Source organism: Acomys minous (genome assembly GCF_964271855.1).
Source record: "Acomys minous genome assembly, chromosome: 13".
Taxonomy (NCBI): domain Eukaryota; kingdom Metazoa; phylum Chordata; class Mammalia; order Rodentia; family Muridae; genus Acomys; species Acomys minous.
The window spans coordinates 111786129-111793347 of NC_140495.1; the positions used below are offsets into that span (position 1 = coordinate 111786129).

The 7219-nt window shown below is 54.0% G+C and overlaps 1 long non-coding RNA gene across 1 annotated transcript; it reads right to left on the minus strand.

Moving 5' to 3' along the window:
• Positions 1–2903: 2903 nt before the first annotated feature.
• LOC311581559 lies at positions 2904–5964 on the minus strand. The gene is made up of 3 exons (XR_014773798.1): positions 5430–5964; positions 3671–3957; positions 2904–3158 (listed from the first exon to the last, which is right to left on the minus strand). It is a non-coding gene; the product is annotated as an uncharacterized lncRNA (long non-coding RNA).
• Between the last annotated feature and the right edge of the window lie 1255 nt (positions 5965–7219).

The following is a 7219-nucleotide window of genomic DNA, read 5'->3' on the forward strand; positions in this document are numbered from 1 at the left end:
TCCCTAGCCTGCTGCTAACCCCGACCTTTCCCTGCTTGGTGCTTTCTTTTTCCACAAGTCTTCTGAGCCCTTCTTGGCCACGCCCTGGCTTGCGGCTGCTGCCCGCCTGGCATTTATCGCACTCCTATCTCTGCCCTGCAACTAACTCTTGGTAATCCACTTGTCTTCTGCTGTGTGAGCAGCCCTGCCTCTCCTCAGCCAAGTTGCCTGTCTCCCTCAGGGGAGGACAGTTGAAGAGATGGTCATAGCCTGTGAGTCATCGGTCTGTAAAGCTGCCCCCTCCCCGACACAGTGGCCTGCGGCTCATCCTTGTCCCCTGCCCTGGATGCCTCATCCTCCCAGTTTCTTGGGACCTTCTGGGCGGGTGGGGGCTGGGCAAGCAGGCACTTGGTACGTTCAGTGCAAGAATGAAGAAGTGAGAAGGCAGATGGAGGCTGAAGAGCAGAGAGATGAGAGACAAACCTCCGCTTCGGGGTATTGTTTTGCGAAACCCCTTACATCATCCTTATTTTAACAGAGGTAGAATTTACTACATTGTAATTACTGTGCAGATCTTAAGCATTCATGAATCTTAATCCTTTTTAACGATTAAATATATTTTTATTTTATGCGTATGGATGCTTTGCATGCGGTGTGTGTGTGCACGCTTTGCCTGTGGAGGTCAGGAGAGGGCATCAGAGTCCCTGGAACTGTAGTTACAGAAGGTTGTGAGCAGCAAAGGGTTCCTGACAGCCAAACCTGGGTCCTCCGCAAGAGCAGCGCACTGAGCCATCTCTGTAGCCCAATTTTGACAAATTCTTAGCTGTGCCATTGCGGGCCCAGCCAGCATAGAAAATATTTGTTACCCAGGATGCTCTCTTTCCTAAAAGTTCCCCTTCTCAGGAGGCCCGTGGCAGACCACAGTCACCATCAGTCAGCTTTACTTGGCTTTTCTTCTTTTTGTGGTGTTTGTCCGTTTTTTTGAGGCAGTGTCTCTCTCTTTGTAGGCCCAGCAGTTCTGGAACTCACAGAGATCCACATGGCTCTGCCTCTGCAGTGCTGGGATTGAAGGCGTGCAGCACCATGCCCAGCTTAATTTCTTTTTTCCTTTCTCCCTATCTCCCTCCCTCCCTTCTTTTATTCAGTACTAGGGATTAAATATTCATGCGTTCATGTATGTGAGCCAGAGGTGACATGTAGTGTCTTCCTGTGTTGGTCTTACTTACCTTCTTACTCCTTTCCTCTGCTTTTTGTTGTTTTGTTTTGTTTTGCTCTTCAAGACAGGGTTTCCCTGTTGTAGCCTTGGCTGTCCTGGACTCGCTTTGTAGACCAGGCTGGCCTCGAACTCACAGCGATCCACCTGCCTCTGCCTCCCGAGTGCTGGGATTAAAGGCGTGCGCCACCACCGCCCAGCTTTCCATTTTATTTTTTAATGTGCACTTGTGTTGTGCTTGTATGCATGTCTGTGTGAGGATGTCGGATCCTGAAATGAGTGACAGACAGTTGTGAGCTGCCATGTGGGTGCTGGGAATTGAATCTGGGCTCCCTGGAAGAGCAGCCAGTGCTGTTTACTGCTAGGCTTTCTCTCCAGCCTGTCCATCTTACTTTTTTTTTTTAAGACATCATCTCTCATTGAACTTGGAGCTGTTGACTGCCTGGCCAGTGAGCCCCAGGGATCCACCTTGCCCGCCCACCCCTTCCCACCCCCCAGTGCTACGGGTAGGCATGCCATGCCAGCTTTTTTTTTTTTTAGTATAGGAGATTTGAATGCAGGTCCTCATGTTTGCAAGGCAAGCACTTCACTCACCAGCCATCTCCCCAGACACTACTCTTTGTTTTGAGACAGGTCTCCATAAGTTCCTGAGGATAGTCTTAAACTTTCCATCATCCTGCCTCAGCCTCTTGCGCTGGGATTAGAGGTCCGTGTGACCAATCATGGCTTCTTTCCTGGCCACATTTTATACCAACAATACTGTTCTATTAACGCCGCTGTGAACTGTGCCTAGAGAGACAACTTGGGTCCTATGCCTCTGGTCAAGTCCCAGGCTAAGAGAGCCTCAGAGGCAGAAGAGGCAGTGTTATCTGATGAGGCAGGTTTGTAGAGAAGCCAGCTGCACAGGAGGCCCCATGGGTAGATGTCACCGTGTGTCCTTGTCAGAGGCCTGCCTAACCCTAGCCCTGGGCACCAGATCCTAGGGCACAGGCAGGATCTCTGTGGGAGGATGCAGGTCAGAGAAAGGCCTTGGTACCCACCTGCCTTCCCTGCTGAGAGAGAATGCCTGGCCCAGCCACAGCAGCAAGCCACATGCATACTCCTTGCCCTCCCCCACCCCACCCCCGCCCCCGCCCCATGGTCTGTGTCACACAAACTGTGTGTCACTCACCGAACAGCACAAGCTTGAAGTCCACACTTGCACCTCGCCTCCCCCCAATTTCACACAAGGAATTTGGCAACTGGGGGAATTCTGGGAAGGCTGTCTCGGGGCATCTTAGTCAGCCTTAACTGTGGACTTGACACATCTGAGAGGGAAATTGCAGTTGAGGAATTACCTAGATTAGGCTAGCCTGTGGGCACATCTGTGAGGGGTTGTCTTGATAGCTAGTTCATGCAGAAGGGCCCAGCCCCCTGGGGTGTGGGCGGGTCAAGTGGTCCTGGCTGTAGGAGAAAGCTAACCAGGAGTGAGCTGAGGTGAGCCAACAGGCAGCACTCCTCACATCCAGCTCCCTGTCTTGATTTTCTGCCCTGACTTCCCTCAGCAATGGACTGTGACCTGGAAATTGTAAGCCAAGCAACCCTCCCGCAGCCCCCAACCGCAAGTTGCTTTCAGTAAACATTTTATCACAGCAACAGAGAGCAAACTGCACTACTGGGGTCTGGCGCCTCTCTCCAGCGATGTGTAAAAACATCCATAGCCAGGCTCCATTTGCTTTTATTTAACCACAACGTCACAGCTGGAGACTCTGCTTTTTCTTGGTGGAAAGCCAGGTGGGAGGGAGGTTGCTTGCCTGCTTGTGAGGGACACTCAGGCACAGTGTCTCCCAGTCAGCTCCGTGCCCACAGGAGGACTCTGGTCCCTGAAACCAGGGCCAGTGGCTCTTGGCCTTTGATAGCCTTGAGGGTGTTGTCCATGGTCGTGGTTCACATTGGGGGTGAGGTTTCTCAGGCAAGGAGAGTTTTTCTAGGAAGGAGGATGTAGCCCCTTCAGAGGCGTGTCCTCCCCACCCATCTCTCTATCCCCCGTTCCCTTAGCCCTGTGGGAGCTCACTCCACACTACTTCTGCCCTCCTCCCCCTCCCTCTGCCCTCCTCTCCCTCCCCCTGCCCTCCTCCCCCTCCCTCTGCCTCCCCCCACCCTCCTCCCCCTCCCTCTGCCTCCCCCCACCCTCCTCCCCCTCCCCTCCCCTCCTCCCCCTCCCCCTCCCTCTGCCTCCCCCCACCCTCCTCCCCCTCCCCTGCCCTCCTCCCCCCTCCCCACGCCCTACTCTGCCCTCTTCAGAATGGGCTAGAGGGCACCTAGCTTTTCCAACCCCCTCTCTTGCTAGTTAACTTCTCCATTTCTGTGCAACTCTTTCTAGACCCTTCTTGTCACCCACACCAAGAGCCTCTGCTCTCTACTCTGTCTTTAACGGCCTCCACTCCTGGTTAGGAAAAAAAAAGGAGGGAGGGTGTGTCCTGCTCCGTATGTACTCACAAGAGAGGCCGTGACCCCTGCTGTGAGAATCACAGCCATGGCCACGGAGGCCATCGCTATTAGGGCAACTTCCCATGGCCGCAGCTGGCCCGTTTGGCTTCCCTGGTTTCCTGCAGCCGGTGAGCTTGTGCTGGTGACATCAGAGGGTGTGGCTGTGGTGGTGCTGGTGTTGGAGGCTGCTGTCACTGTGCTGCTGGACACACTGGACCCTGGAGTTGCCGCTGATGTAATTGGTCCAGGTGTGGTGGGTGCTCCAGGCACAGAGCTCACGGTGCTCTGACCGGATCCTGTGGATGGTGCGGTTGCTAAGTTAGCTCAGCTCAGCAGCGACTACCCGAGCATTCGTTACTGCTTATAACGACAGTAGCCATAGCTGCCACGCACAGAGTCTATGCTCCAGGCGTTGTGCGAGGTGCCACCCACATAGGAATTGGCACCTAAAGTCTGTGCAGCCTCTCTATGAGGTGGGATCTGTTATCTCCCGAATTTTAGCGTCAAGGAGACAAAGTTGCCAAAATTGAGCAACTGGTTCCAGGCAGACAAGAGTGGAGCAGGCTTCAAGTCTGACTCCAGAGCCACCCCACATGTGCGTGCAGCGGGCAGCGGCCTGTGACCGCAGTGGGACAGTGACGGAGAGGCCCCTGGGTGTCTAGTGTCCGACCTTCCAAATGGCACTGTGTCTTTCTAGAGAAGATGACTAAAGGACTCGGGTTGGGGGAGGCCGTAACACTTATGCACGCAAACGTTTGGGGGTCACCAGTCCAAGGAGCCCTCAGTGGCCTTGGCACACCGTCCAGCAAAGCCCACCAGGTGTGGCCTGAAGTTTGGTGTCTCCCAGCTCCCATGGCGAGTCAGAGTCGAGCAAGGCCTCTGCTCCTTCTGCCTCATGCCGGCTCTCTGCCCATCCCTGTAGGCCCAAACTGTTGGCCTCCCAAGTGTTAACCAGGATCCCCTGGGGACACAGGCACCCTGTCCCCACACTCTGTATTGTTTCCATACTATCACGTGACTAACATAAAGAACACAGGCTCTCCTTTGGAGGAAGAGCTCACCAGTGGTGCCCGTAATTAGGGCTAGGGTCAAAATGAGGGAGAAAACAGGTGAAGACCTGAGAGGAAAGGCTGACGGAAGGGAGGGGAGGAGGCAGTCTCTCTTTTTGTTCACTCACAAGTACAAAGAGAATGCGTCGGGCTGGAGAGATGGCTCAGTGGTTAAGAGCACCGCCTGCTCTTCCGGAGGTCCTGAGTTCAATTCCCAGCAACCACATGATGGCTCACAACCATCTACAATGTGATCTAACGCCCTCTTCTGGCCTTCAGGTGTATGTGCAGGCAGAGCATTGTATGCATAATAATAAATAAAAAACCTTTTAAAAAGTTATAAAAAAAAAAGAGAGAGAGAGAATGCGTCAAAACCGGGGTAGGAGGAAGTGTGTGACTATCTCTCACATGACTGGTGTCAGAGGAGGCAGGAGGGGACCCTGCCTGTGCCCGGAGGCCAACCCTACACTCTCTCCCAACGGGAATGCATCTGTACCCAGCATGATTTATTACAAAGGGAACCAGTCAGATTCCCAGGCAGAGGAACTTGGGCCTAGAAGCAGAATGGGAGGCAGATGGTGGATTGGGTTGCAGAGAACAGGGAAGAATTGTCCTTTTGCCCCATGAGAGGTGGGCAGGAGACAGGTGCAGCCTAGCTACACGTCCCCAAAACTCTGCTCAACCCCCAAGGTTACCTTTTTGTTAGTAAATTCACTTACCACTTCCCAGAAGGAGGAGGAGATGGGCCAGCCAAAATGTCGAAGCAAAAGCTTTCCTCTTCATCTTGTCTGCGTGTGTGGGGTGGGAAGGAAGGGCCCTGACTCTCAGAGGAGACAACGGCCTGGAAGGAAAATAAGATGGGGGAGGGGGGCAGCGTCACTGAGCAAAGCTTTGAGGTGGTGGAGGTTTGGGGCTGGAGTCCTGGCTGCCTCAGGAGTGCTGGGAATGGCTCCCCTGGCCGCAGTGGAGGAAGGTAAAGCGGAGGCTCACTCGGCTTCCTCTGCAGAATGCTGCTGCCCTCCGTGTCTGTCAAGGAAGGCTTTTATACACCGCGTGGGGAGGGACAAAACATCTGAGAGGAAGGATGGAAGGTGGAAGGTGGCTTGGTCCGGGTAGGCAGGTCCTGGGGAGGTGGAGGAAGTGAGGCAGCTTGCGGGGATCAAGGTTGTCAGCAGTGGGGGGACCCACCCCTTGAGACAGAGACAGGCCTGGCCACTTGTTCTAGCTGAATGCACCCTCTCCTGAAGACCTGGGAAGCAGGACGTGAGGGGAAGATCCCCCACAGACCCTTAAGAGGGGAGGTTTCCAGTGAACCGAGACCTGGACACAGGGCCCGTGGGAGTTGCTAAGTGTGGGGTGGCATGCAAAGGTCAGTTTGTACAAGCGGGGGGGGGGGGGGGGAACCACAGTGCGAGTGCAGCATCGCTGGGGTGTGGAAGCTGGGGTGTGGTTGTGGCGATGGACTCGTGTCAGTACATGCCTGCTTGCAAGAGCCCATTGTTAAAATTTGTAGGATTTTTTTCTTATGATGCTGCCATCAATAAAATTAAACGGTATTCACTTAGAGTGAATTAAATGACTTAGAAATAAGGTAAAGACGCCTCAAGTCATCGCTTCTGAACAGGACACTTGGCTGATTTGTTCTTGTGAAGGTGCTCACCTCAGGTGTGGCGGGCACAGCGTGCAAAGCCGGGCTACTCATCCCTGAATGCTGTGACTCACACTGGCAGCCAGAACATAGCCACAGACAGCGTTTTAGATCTCCCACCTGCAGAGTTCTGCTCAGAAGGATCTGTGGCAACTGTGGCAGCTGCACAGGATCCCCTGGCTGCCAGCCTTCCTTGCAGGCGTCTCTCTCTCTCCCCTTCCCTGCCTCTCTCCTTCCCCTCCCCATCTCTCTGTTTTTGAGACAGGGTCTCTCTGTGTAGCCTTGGCTGTCCAGGAACTTACTCTGTAGACCAGGCTGGCCTTGAACTCACAGAGATCCTCCTGCCTCTGCTTCTCAAATGCTAGGATTAAAAATGTGTGCCGCCGGGCGGTAGTGGCACACGTCTTTAATCCCAGCACTCAGGAGGCAGAGGCAGGTGGATCGCTGTGAGTTCGAGGCCAGCCTGGTCTACAAAGCGAGTCCAGGACAGACAGGGCTACACAGAGAGACCCTGTCTCGAAAAATCCAAAAAAATGAAAATGTGCGCCACCACCTGGATTCTCCTTCCCATTTTTGCAGAGTTTTGAAGAGTGGGAAGCCTTCCATGGCTACGTATCCTTAGTTGGCCTTGAACTCCTCCTGCCTCAACATCCTGAGCTCGGTCACTACAAGCGTGCACCATCACACAGGGCTCGCCAACCATCTCACTTGACGCTTGATTAAGGCCCAGAGACGGGGTGCAAAGTCAGCTGAGCTCTCAGGGAAGAACGAGGGTCCTGTAACCACACGTCACCTCGCACGCCTAGGGCTGTTCTGGGGGAGCTTTAACCTCATATCAAGTGTGACCCAGTAACCTGTTGC